The sequence below is a fragment of the Arachis ipaensis genome, chromosome B8, assembly GCF_059453495.1.
Source record: "Arachis ipaensis isolate K30076 ecotype BB chromosome B8, ASM5945349v1, whole genome shotgun sequence".
NCBI classification, from domain to species: Eukaryota; Viridiplantae; Streptophyta; class Magnoliopsida; order Fabales; family Fabaceae; genus Arachis; species Arachis ipaensis.
Window position 1 is genome coordinate 99,095,379 of NC_142443.1, and position 13,104 is coordinate 99,108,482.

Here is a 13,104-nt window from a genome sequence, read left to right on the forward strand (position 1 = left end):
ATTCTACTCCTATAGATGATAATTTTCCATTTGATAACCTGCAAGCAGTATCTAAGGTAGTCCCTTGGTATGCACCTGTAGCTAATTATCTAGTTAGCCGCACATTTCCTCCAAACTTTTCTAAGCATCAAAGAGACAAGCTGAAAAGCGAGTCTAAATATTATATATGGGATGACCCGTATTTATAGAGATGTGGCGCTGATTAGGTAATTAGACGGTGTGTGCCTCAATCAGAATTCTAGTCTATTTTAGAGGCCTGTCACTCATCTGAGAGTGGAGGACATTTTGGCCCTCAAAGAACAGCTAGAAAGATCTTAGACTGTGGATTCTGGTGGCCTACTCTTTTTAGAGATGCTGCTGAGTTTTGTAAATCTTGTCTCCCATGCCAAAATATTGGTCATATATCCAGGAGGGATGAAATGCCGCAACAAATTATGATTTTCTATGAAATTTTTTATGTTTGGGCATTGACTTCATGGGTCCATTTCCAAATTCTAATGGTTATTTTTATATATTGTTAGTAGTGGATTACCTTTCCAAATGGGTGGAAGCAATTCCTACCCACACTGATGATACTAACACTGTTGTTTCCTTTGTGAGAAACCATATTATTTGTCGCTTTGGATCACCACGGGCAATCGTGAGCGATCAAGGCACCCATTTTTGTAACAGGAGACTAACAGGATTAATGAAGAAGCATGGGATAATTCATAAGGTTGCGACAGCATACCATCCTCAGACCAATGGGCAAGCCGAGGTGTCAAACAGAGAGATAAAGTGTATCTTGCAGAAGATAGTCAAACCTCATAGAAAAGACTGGAGCACTAGGCTACAAGATGTACTCTAGGCATATAGAACAGCATACAAAACACCCATTGGGATGAGTCCTTTCTGTTTAGTTTATGGGAAAGCTTGCCATCTCCCAGTTGAAGTAGAGCACAGAGCCTTTTGGGCAGTCAAGGAGTGCAACATGGGAATTGAGAAAGCCGGAGCTGAAAGGAAGTTGCAACTGCAAGAACTGGAGAGCCTTCGCCTAGAAGCTTATGAGAACTCAAGACTATACAAGGAAAAGATGAAGGCTGTACATGATCAGCACATCAAGAAAAAAGAGTTCCAACCTGGGGATTTAGTCCTCCTTCACAAATCTCGACTGAGGCTCATGCCAGGTAAGTTGCGATCAAGATGGGAAGGTCCATACAGAGTAGAGAATGCCGAACCGTACGGAGTTTATCACCTAAGTCATCCTTCAAGTTCTGAACTTATCAAAGTTAATGGACAACGCCTGAAGCTATACCATGGCGAGAAGATGCAGAAAAATAAGGAGCTTGAGATCTTCCTCTTAGAAGATCCCCACATAGCAGAAGATTGAGCTAGTGGAGCGTCCAACTTACGGACGTTAAAGTAAAGTGCTAGGTGGGAGACAACCCACCATGGTATGATCGTTCTTTTCTTTATTTTTAGTTTTTCTATTCTATACTCTTCTCTTTATCAGTACATTTCGTGCATCTGCATTTACATATTCTTATTAATTAAAAAAAAAAGTGCCACGCGACGCGACCGCACCAGCGACGCGTCGGGGTCGCAAGGAGAGGGGAGAAAATAAAAACGAACAGAGAGTCACGTTGGAGCGTGGCTGGAGGCGTGCCAGTGGCACAAATCGTCGCACGCGACCATGTCGCCGACGCATCCGCGTCACATGGGAATAATGGCATCCCTCGCGACCGCGTGCCCTGATTTTTTACGTAAAAAGGGTGCACAACGAATTATTGTGCGCGAGTGGTGCTGCATTGGTGCTGAACGCACAAATTCTATCCACGCAGACGCATGGCTCACGCGTCTGCGTCGTTCCCTTCTGAAGCCCACTCACCTAATCGCATGCCCCACGCGATCGCGTCACCCCAAATTTGGCAAATATATCAATTCGAATAGAGAGTTGTGCAGGCGCGAAGCTGCACTCGCGCCAGAAGCACAACATGGGTCACGGGACCGCGTGACCGACGCGACCGCGTCACCTTACTTGAAATGCAATCGCGCGAACGCGTGCCCCACGCGGCCGCGTCGCTTGCGCCGCACAGCTCAAACTTAATTGCCAAAATATCCTATCTTCCTCTTCTCCAAATCCTAATTTCTCTTTCCCCTCCTTATTTCTTCCTTCTCCCTTCTTCCTTCTATCTCCCCTTTCTCTCTCTCTCTTTCACCTCCATTAACAAGGTTTTATTTTCTTCTTCCCTCTTTCCTTTTCTATCATTCTTCTTATTTTATATGTTATTTTCTTTTCTTTCCTTTTTCTTTTCATTATCCATATTTTCTCTCTTCTTCTTTCCTTTTTACATGGTGTTAGAATTTTATTCGCGTCATTATTCCTCATTATATGCTTGTGGATTGTTGCACTTGTTTGACAATTATATATTAATTTTTAAAGGATTGCTTGCATGTTCACTTTAATACTTTCTATACCTTATCTACCATGCATGCTATGTGTTTGTGAAAAAGCCCATATGGCATTATACACTTCTCTATGTTATTCTACTATTCAATGCTGCTTTTCATAAGCTCCCTTTACTATTGTATTAATTGAAAATAATTGTCAATACAAACGTGAGGGTTTGTTATGAGTGATGCTTGATCTATGCTACTCATGCCCTTTTTCCGGCATGCCAATAAACACCTTGCATTCACTTGTCATTATATGCACTAGCTATTTTCCATTGATGACTTTTCACATGTACACATGAGAATGTGTTAATGTCAGTTACCTCCTAATGTACATCCATCACCACCTTTTCCATTCTCTTCCTTGCTATATATCTCTTTGAATTTAATTTAATTTCTCTTCCCTTTTCAAGATGGCCACCAAGAAAGGAAAAGAGAAAGTTACTCCCAAACCACCAGCAAGCAGAGGAACTAAAAGAGCACTAGTGACAGAGCCTTCTTCAACTGCAGTCAAGCCCTCAACAAAAAGTGTTAAGAGGATCATAAAGGTTGATGAAAAGGAGAAAGCCTTCCAAGCAAAGGACACTGTGCGATTTCCCAATCGCTACTGTGAGCAGATGTTCCCCATCCTGGCTGAAAGGAGCTACAACAACGAACACCTTCTTATCCTCCCGCCCAATATTGCTACTTTTGTTGAGCCACAAATTGAACGAAGACAATGGGGTTTCCTATAGAGACAACCAAAAAGCTTTGTCCCCATTACAGTCTGTCTTTGTCCGTCAGAAGCAAGTCCCCATTACAGAAGAGGCCATTCAAAAAGCTTTAGGTCTTCCCCCTATTCCAGAAGGATTGGACGCCTTTAAAGAAGCTGCACTCAAGCGCCAGATGTTCCAATTTGACTGGGAAGCTGTTCTCAGAGTTATCGCACTACCTGGCAGCCGTTGGATCTACGGATACCATCGTACCTGCCCTAAGGGAATATCGGCTTCAGCACTTACCTTGGAGGCTCGCGTATGGGCACAGATCATGTCCCATTACGTCTTTTCTAGTACTCACGAGTCCTCCTTCACTGCGGACATGGCCATTCTACTATGGTGCATCCTTACAGACCAACCTCTAAATCTACCAAGACATATCTGGAATGCCATGGGACACGTACAAATTGCGGGCAACCTACCTTTTCCTGCTTTAGTCTCAGATCTTGTCTCAGCCACTGGAGTTTCCTGCAGAGCTGGAGACACCAAAGCCATGCTTCCACGGGATGATCAGTATGTCCCTAATGGGAAATACCTCAGACCTCCAGCAGCCACTACAAGCCTTCCTACTACACCGGTTGAAGATATTCCTTCTTCAACACCACAAGCACCTACAACAGACGAACTGCTCCAGCAGATAATCGAAAGGTTAGATCGGCAAGAACAGAAAGTGAAGTTAAGAGAGCGCCGTAACGAGCGCCGATTCAAACACCTCAAGGAGCTACTCAAGGGACACTTCAAGGACTCAGACACCCCGGACTCCACTTCCTTTACCAGCACAGGGAGCCATGATGGTCCCGACTGTGGAGATACTGCTACCAGCCCACCCCTGTTCCTAACAGATAACACCGCGGACGGTGCAAAGCCTTAAGTGTGGGGAGGTCGGTCAGTACCTGACTTCTGGAGGTAATTTCTCTTCCCTAGCACCAATAAATTAGGATATCTTAGTTAGATTTTCTTGCTCTTATAGAATAGGATAAATTGCATAGTAATAGGTTAGTTGCATATATGCTCTACTTGATTATAAAGACAATAAGTTTCTTCTAAGACTCTATCTTTGGAACAAAATTTCACTAATTTTTAAAATTTTTTTATGATAAATCTGCTTGAAGATGTATTTGGAACATGATTTTTGAGCTAAAAAACACACAACCTGTGAAGATTTGAGCCTTTATGCATGGTTACATTATTTAACCATAAATATTTTATTCTTGTGTGTTTACTTCTCTATGATTGTAATATATATTTTGTTTCATCCTATATGTCCAATATTTATTATATTTGTATGCTTGCATATGATTGAGGCCGTTATTTGTTTAAACTCACTTATCCAAATTAAGCCTACCCTTTTCAATTACCTTTGTTAACCACTTTGAGCCTTTAAATCCCGTTTGTTCTATATTTCACCACATTACTAGCCTTAAGCAGAAAAATAATTGTATATCCCAAATTGAATCTTTGGTTAGCTTAAGATAGAATTGTGTGTGCTAGTTAAGTATGGAAAATTGTGGGAACAAAAGTTATTAAGGGAATGTGTCATGATAATACAATGGGAATTTAGATACCTACTCATGTGAAACTATAAGAATTAAAAATCTATGTGCATTGATAAGCTATGTTTATTTTTATGTCTAAAAAAAATCAATAAATAAATAAGGGGACAAAATTACCCCAATGCTGAATTAAGAATTCAAAGATCAATGCACATATGATAAAATTAAAATAAAAAGTTGATACATGAGTATGGAATGTAAAAGGGAATTCTAGGTAGCTAGGTATGAATTCTAAGGTTACACTAAATATATATAGGTTGGGTTAAAGCTTGGGTTAATTAAAGATTCAATTTATAAGCTCACTTAACCATATATGTATCCCTACCCCTACCTTGGCCCCGTTACAACCTTGAAAAGACCTCATGATGTTTGCATTAGTATATTAACTGTTGTTGATTGGTTAGGAGAAGAACAAAAGTTAGAGAACATGATTAGAGAAGGATAGAGTGATTACCCTATACACTAGAGAGATTAGAGCCTACATACATTATCAGTGAGGGTTCAATGCTTGAATTTCCATGTTCCCTGCTTTCATGAGCTATCTTCTTACACTTTTATCTGTCTTACTATATAATGATAGAATTAGTGGAATTTGATTTGCAATTGTTTTGAAGAGCTTATTTACTTTTGATCAAGTGGGCAAGAATCATATAGTTGCATTCATGTATATAGGATTGCATTGCATTGCATGAGTTTCTACATGTTCATACTTATTTATTTTATCTCCTTTAATTAAGCATGAGGACATGCTAGTGTTTAAGTGTGGGGAGGTTGATAAACCACTATTTTATGGTTTATATTGTGTTTAATTGTGTGGTTTTATCATGATCCTTACCCACTTATTCATTAATTTAGCATGCATTTATATTTCCTTCTTGAAATTATTACATGATTGAAAACTGTTTCCTAGAGACTTTTAACTATGCATTTTAATTCTCCTTTATTCCATTCGATGCCGTGATCTGTGTGTTAAGCGTTTCAGGCTTTATAGGGCATGAATGAGTTGGAGATTAGAAAGGAAGCTAGTAAAATGGAAGGAACACAAGAAATTGAGGAGATAACCAGCGAGAAGTGACGCGGCCGCATGGCTCACGCGACCGCGTGAAAGAGGAGAAACCGCAGTGACGTGGCCGCATGACTCATACGACCGCGCAGAATGGAAAAGCACAAGTGGTAGCACGAATCACGAATCACACTTTTCACAACGCGTGCCACTGACCAGCAAGTGCACTGGGTCGTCCAAGTAATACCTTACGTGAGTAAGGGTCGAATCCCACGGAGATTGTTGGTATGAAGCAAGCTATGGTCACCTTGCAAATCTCAGTCAGGCGGATTTAAACATGATATTTTATTAGATTCAAATAAACAATAAAAGGGATAGAGATACTTATGTAAATCATTGGTGGGAATTTCAGATAAGCGAATGGAGATACTTTTCGTTCCTCTGAACCTCTGCTTTCCTGCTATCTTCATCCAATCAGTCTTACTCCTTTCCATGGCTGGCTTTATGTGATACATCACCACTGTCAATGGCTACTTTCGGTCATCTCACGGGAAAATGATCCAATGCCCTGTCACGGCACGGCTAATCGTCTGGAGGCATCACCCTTGTCAATGGCTTCATCTTATCCTTTCAGTGAATAATATGCTCACGCACCCTGTCACGGCACGGCTATTCATCTGTCGGTTCTCGATCATGCTGGAATAGGATTTACTATCCTTTTGCGTCTGTCACTAACGCCCTGCAATCGCGAGTTAGGAGCTCGTCACAGTCATTCAATCATTGAATCCTACTCGGAATACCACAGACAAGGTTTAGACCTTCCGGATTCTCTTGAATGCCGCCATCATTCTAGCTTACGCCACGAAGATTCTGGTTAGGAGATCTAAGAGATACTCATTCTAGCTTAATTCATGTAGAACAGAAGTGTTTGTCAGGCACGCGTTCATAAGGGAGAAGGATGATGAGCGTCACACATAATCATCACCTTCATCACGTTCTTGGGTGCGAATGGATATCTTAGAAGCGAAATAAGAAGAATTGAATAGAAAACAGTAGTACTTTGCATTAATCTTTGAGGAACAGCAGAGCTCCACACCTTAATCTATGGAGTGTAGAAACTCTACCGTTAAAAATACATAAGTGAAGGTCCAGGCATGGCCGAGATGGCCAGCCCCCTAAAACGTGATCAAAGGATCATAAGGTAATCCAAAGATGCCTAATACAATAGTAAGAGGTCCTATTTATAATAAACTAGTCACTAGGGTTTACATGAGTAAGTAATTGATGCATAAGTCCACTTCCTGGGCCCACTTGGTGTGTGTTTGGGCTGAGCCTGAGTGTAGCACATGCAGAGGCCATTTGTGGAGTTGAACGCCAGTTTCTGTGCCAGTTTGGGCGTTCAACTCTGGTTTTGGATCCTTTTCTGGCGCTGGACGCCAGATTTGGGCAGAAGGCTGGCGTTGAACGCCAGTTTACGTCATCAATTCTTGGCCAAAGTATGGACTATTATATATTTCTGGAAAGCCCTGGATGTCTACTTTCCAACGCAATTGGACGCGCGCCATTGCGAGTTCTGTAGCTCCAGAAAATCCACTTTGAGTGCAGGGAGGTCAGAATCCAACAGCATCAGCAGTCCTTTTTCAACCTCTGAATTTGATTTCTGCTCAAGTCCCTCAATTTCAGCCAGAAAATACCTGAAATTACAGAAAAACACACAAACTCATAGTAAAGTCCAGAAATGTGAATTTAACATAAAAACTAATGAAAACATCCCTAAAAGTAACTAGATTCTACTAAAAACATACTAAAAACAATGCCAAAAAGCGTATAAATTATCCGCTCATCACAACACCAAACTTAAATTGTTGCTTGTCCCCAAGCAACTGAAAATCAAATAGGATAAAAAGAAGAGAATATACTATAAATTCCAAACTATCAATGAAACATAGCTTCAATCAAATGAGCGGGACTTATAGCTTTTTGCCTTTTGAATAGTTTTGGCATCTCACTTTATCCATTGAGGTTTAGAATGATTGGCATCTATAGGAACTTCAGACTTCGAATAGTGTTATTGACTCTCCTAGTTCAGTATGATGATTCTTGAACACAGCTTCTTTATGAGTCTTGGCCGTGGCCCCAAGCACTTTGTTTTCCAGTATTACCACCGGATACATAAATGCCACAGACACATAATTGGGTGAACCTTTTCAGATTGTGACTCAGCTTTGCTAAAGTCCCCAATTAGAGGTGTCCAGGGTTCTTAAGCACACTCTTTGTTTTTGCTTTGGACCTTGACTTTAACCGCTCAGTCTCAAGTTTTCACTTGACACCTACATGCCACAAGCACATGGTTAGGGACAGCTTGGTTTAGCCGCTTAGACCGGGATTTTATTCCTTTAGGCCCTCCTATCCACTGATGCTCAAAGTCTTGGGATCCTTTTTAATTGCCCTTGCCTTTTGGTTTTAAGGGTTATTGGCTTTTTCTGCTTGCTTTTTCTTTTTCTTTCTATTTTTTTTCGCCTATTTTTTTTTCTATTTTTTTTTCTGCAAGCTTTGTTCTTTGCTGCTTTTTCTTGCTTCAAGAATCATTTTTATGATTTTTCAGATTATCAAATAACATGTCTCCTAGTCATCATTCTTTCAAGAGCCAACATATTTAACATTCTTAAACAACAACTTCAAAAGACATATGCACTGTTCAATCATACATTCAGAAAATAAGAAGCACTGTCACCACATCAATATAATTAAACTAAGTTCAAGGATAAATTCGAAACTCATGTACTTCTTGTTCTTTTAAATTAAAACAGTTTTTATTTAAGAGAGGTGATGGATTCATAGGACATTCATATCTTTAAGACATAGTTACTAACTACTAATGATCATGTAATGAAGACACAAACATATATAAGCACATAACATATAAAAACGAAAAACAGAGAAAGTAAGAACAAGGAATGAGTCCACCTTAGTGATGTCCTTGAGCTCTTCTATGTCTCTTCCTTGTCTTTGCTGCTCCTTCTTCATTGCTTTTAGATCTTCTCTGATTTCATGAAGGATGATGGAGTGCTCTTGATGTTCCACCCTTAGTTGCTTCCAATAATTGTGTGGAAGAAAATGTATCCCCTGAGGTATCTCAGGGATCTCTTGATTTGCAGTCAAATGTTCTACCACTGAGCTATAGACCCTTGATGGAAGCTTTTGTCTTCCCTTTCCTCTTTCTAGAGGCTTCTCTGGCCTTAGGTGCCATCAATGGTTATAGAAAAAACAAAAAAAGCTATGCTTTTACCACACCAAACTTAGAATGTTGCTCGCCCTCGAGCAAAAGAAGAAAGAATAGAAGAATAAGAAGAAGATATGGAGGAGATGGATGGGAGTGTGTATTCGGCCATATGGGTGGGATTGGGTGGGAGAGAGATGTTGCTGAATTTTGAAGGTAGTGGGTGTATGGATGTGAGTGGTAAATGGAAAACAGAAGGGATGATCATGAATGGAAAGGGAGATGATGAGGTAGGTGGGGATCCTGTGGGGTTCACAGATCCTGAGATGATCCTGTGGGGTCCACAGATCCTGAGGTGTCAAGGCATTTACATCCCTGCACCAATTTAGGCATGTAAAATGCCCTTGCACACAACTCTGGGCGTTCAGCGCCAGGTTGGTGCCTATTTTGGGCGTTCAACGCCCCTTTGCTGCCATTTCTGGCGTTGAACGCCAGAACCATGCTTGTTCTGGGCGTTCAGCGCCAGGATGCTCCCATTCTGGGCGTTCAGCGCCAGAACTATGCTCTGTTCTGGCGTTTGAACGCCAGACAGATGCTCCTCCAGGGTGTGATTTTTCTTCTGCTGTTTTTGATTCCGTTTTCAATTTTTCTATTTATTTTGTGACTCCACATGATCATGAACCTAAGAAAACATGAAAAATAAGAATTAGATAAACATTGGGTTGCCTCCCAACAAGCGCTTCTTTAATGTCAATAGCTTGACAGTGGGCTCTCATGGAGCCTCACAGATGTGCAGAGCTTTGTTGAAACTCTCCAACACCAAACTTAGAGTTTGACTGTGGGGGCTCTGGTTGACTCTGCTTTGAGAGAAGCTTTTCAAGCTTCCTCTCCATGGTTGCAGAGGGAGATCCTTGAGTTTTGAATACAAGGGAGTTCTTATTCCATTGAAGGAATATTTCACCTCTGTCAACATCAATCACAGCTCTTGCTGTGGCCAGGAAAGGTCTTCCTAGGATGATGGATTCATCCTCTTCCTTTCCAGTATCCAGGACTATGAAATCAGTAGGTATGTAAAGGCCCTCAACCTTTACTAATACATCTTCTACTTGTCCATAAGCCTGTCTTCTTGAGCTGTCTGCCATCTCTAGTGAGATTTTAGCAGCTTGCACCCCATAGATTCCCAGTTTCTCTATTACAGAGAGGGGCATGAGGTTTATACCTGAACCAAGGTCACACAGAGCCTTAAAGATCATGGTGCCTATGGTACAAGGTAATATGAACTTTCCAGGATCCTGTCTCTTCTGAGGCAATGTCAGTTGATCCAGATCACTTAGTTCATTGATGAACAAGGGAGGTTCAACTTCCCAAGCATCAATGCCAAACAATTTGGCATTCAGCTTCATGATTGCACCAAGAAACTTGGCAGTTTGCTCTTCAGTGACATCCTCATTCTCTTCAGAAGAGGAATACTCATCAGAGCTCATGAAGGGCATAAGGAGGTTCAATGGAATCTCTATGGTCTCTAGATGAGCCTCAGAGTCCTTTGATTCCCCAGAGGGAAGCTCCTTATTGATCACTGGACGTCCCAGGAGGTCTTCCTCCTTGGGATTCACGTCCTCTCCTTTCCTTACAGGTTCGGCCATGGCACTTATGTCAATGGCCTTGCACTCTCCTTTTGGGTTCTCTTCTGTATTGCTTGGGAGAGTACTAGGAGGGATTTCAGTGATCCTTTTACTCAGCTGGCCCACTTGTGCTTCCAGATTTCTAATGGAAGACCTTGTTTCATTCATGAAACTTACAGTGGCCTTAGATAGATCAGAGACTAGATTTGCTAAATTAGAAGCATTTTGTTCAGAGTTCTCTGTCTGTTGCTGAGTTGATGATGGAAAAGGTTTGCTATTGCTAAACCTGTTTCTTCCACCATTATTAAAGCCTTGTTGAGGCTTTTGATCCTTCCATGAGAAATTTGGATGATTTCTCCATGTTGAGTTATAGGTGTTTCCATAAGGTTCACCTAAGTAGTTTACCTATGCTATTGCAGGGTTCTCAGGATCATAGGCTTCTTCTTCAGAAGATGCCTCTTGAGTACTGTTGGATGCAGCTTGCATTCCATGCAGACTCTGAGAAATCATATTGACTTGCTGAGTCAATATTTTATTCTGAGCCAATATGGCATTCAGAGTATCAACCTCAAGAACTCCCTTCTTCATAGGCGTCCCATTGCTCACAGGATTCCTTTCAGAAGTGTACATGAACTGGTTATTAGCAACCATGTCAATGAGTTCTTGAGCTTCTGCAGGCGTTTTCTTTAGGTGAATGGATCCACCTGCAGAAGTGTCCAGTGACATCTTTGATAGCTCAGATAAACCATCATAGAATATATCCAGGATGGTCCATTCTGAAAGCATGTCAGAAGGACACTTTTTGGTCAACTGTTTGTATCTTTCCCAAGCTTCATAGAGAGATTCACCTTCTTTCTGTCTGAAGGTTTGAACATCAGCTCTAAGCTTGCTCAGCTTTTGAGGAGGAAAGTACTTGGCTAAGAAAGCCGTGACCAGCTTATCCCAAGAGTTCAGGCTGTCTTTGGGTTGAGAATCCAACCATAATCTAGCTCTGTCTCTTACAGCAAAAGGGAAAAGTATGAGCCTGTAGACTTCAGGATCTACTCCATTAGTCTTAACAGTATCACATATCTGCAAGAATTCAGTTAAGAACTGAAAAGGATCTTCAGATGGAAGTCCATGAAACTTGCAGTTCTACTGCATCAGAGAAACTAATTGAGGTTTCAGCTCAAAGTTGTTTGCTCCAATGGCAGGAATGGAGATGCTTCTTCCATGTAAATTGGAATTAGGTGCAGTAAAGTCACCAAGCATCCTCCTTTCATTATTATTATTTTCGCCTGCCATCTCCTCTGCCTGTTCGAAAATTTCTGAAAGGTTTTCTTTGGATTGTTGTATTTTAGCTTCTCTTTAATTTTCTCTTCAGAGTCCTTTCAGGTTCTGGATCTGCTTCCACAAGAATGTTCTTATCCTTGCTCCTGCTCATAATACAAGGAAGAATGGACAGAAAAATGATAATAATAATAATAGAGATCCTTTATACCACAGTATAGGGATCCCTTATGTGAGTAGAAGAAAAGAGGAAGAAATTCGAACACAGATAGAAGAGGGGGTTCGAATTTGGTGATGATGTGAGGAAGAGATGTTAGTTAATGAATGAATAAATAGAATAGGATGAGAGAGAAGGAGGGAATTTTCGAAAATCATTTTTGAAAAGGGGTTAGTGATTTTTGAAAATAGTTTTTGAAAAAGTATAGTATTTTTTTAAATTTTTTTTTTTGAAATTAAAAATAAAAATAAGATTAATTAGTTAATAAAAAAGAAATTTTTGAAAAAGGGGAAGATATTTTCGAAAATTGAGAGGGAGAATTAGTTAGGTGGTTTTGAAAAAGTTAAGAAACAAACAAAAAGTTTGTTAGTTAGTTGAAACAAATTTTGAAAAGATAAGAAGTTAGGAGGTTAGAGAAAATATTTTGAAAAGATATTTTTGAAAAAGATAAGATAAGAAGATATTTTTGAAAAGATATGATAAAATTAGTTTTGAAAAAGATTTGATTTTTAAAATCACAATTAATGACTTGATTCATAAGAAATCACAAGATATGATTCTAGAACTTAAAGTTTGAATCTTTCTTAACAAGCAAGTAACAAACTTCAAATTTTTGAATCAAAACATTAATTGTTTATGTTATTTTCGAAAATTTGATGGAAAAATAAGAAAAAGATTTTTGAAAAATATTTTTGGAATTTTCGAAAATAACTAAGAATTTTGAAAAAGATTTGATTTTCAAATTGAAAATTTGATTTGACTCATTGGCAACAACTTGATTTTAAAATTTTTTTGAAAAAGTTAACTCAAATTTTCGAATTTGATGAGAGAAAAAGGGAAAAATATTTTTTTTTTGATTTTTGAATTTTTATGATGCAAGAGAAAAACATGAAAATTATGCAATGCATGAAATTTTTAGATCAAAACATGTGATGAATGCAAGAATGCTATGAATGTCAAGATGAACACCAAGAACACTTTGAATGTCATGATGAACATCAAGACACAATTTTGAAAAATCTTTAATGCAAA

General features: G+C 39.7%; 1 non-coding gene across 1 annotated transcript; it reads left to right on the forward strand.

The window, feature by feature from the left end:
• The first annotated feature begins 11,366 nt into the window (after nt 1-11,366).
• LOC148548977 (small nucleolar RNA R71) lies at nt 11,367-11,474 on the forward strand. The gene has a single exon (XR_015898283.1). It is a non-coding gene; the product is annotated as a small nucleolar RNA R71 (small nucleolar RNA).
• The last annotated feature ends 1,630 nt before the right edge of the window (nt 11,475-13,104 follow it).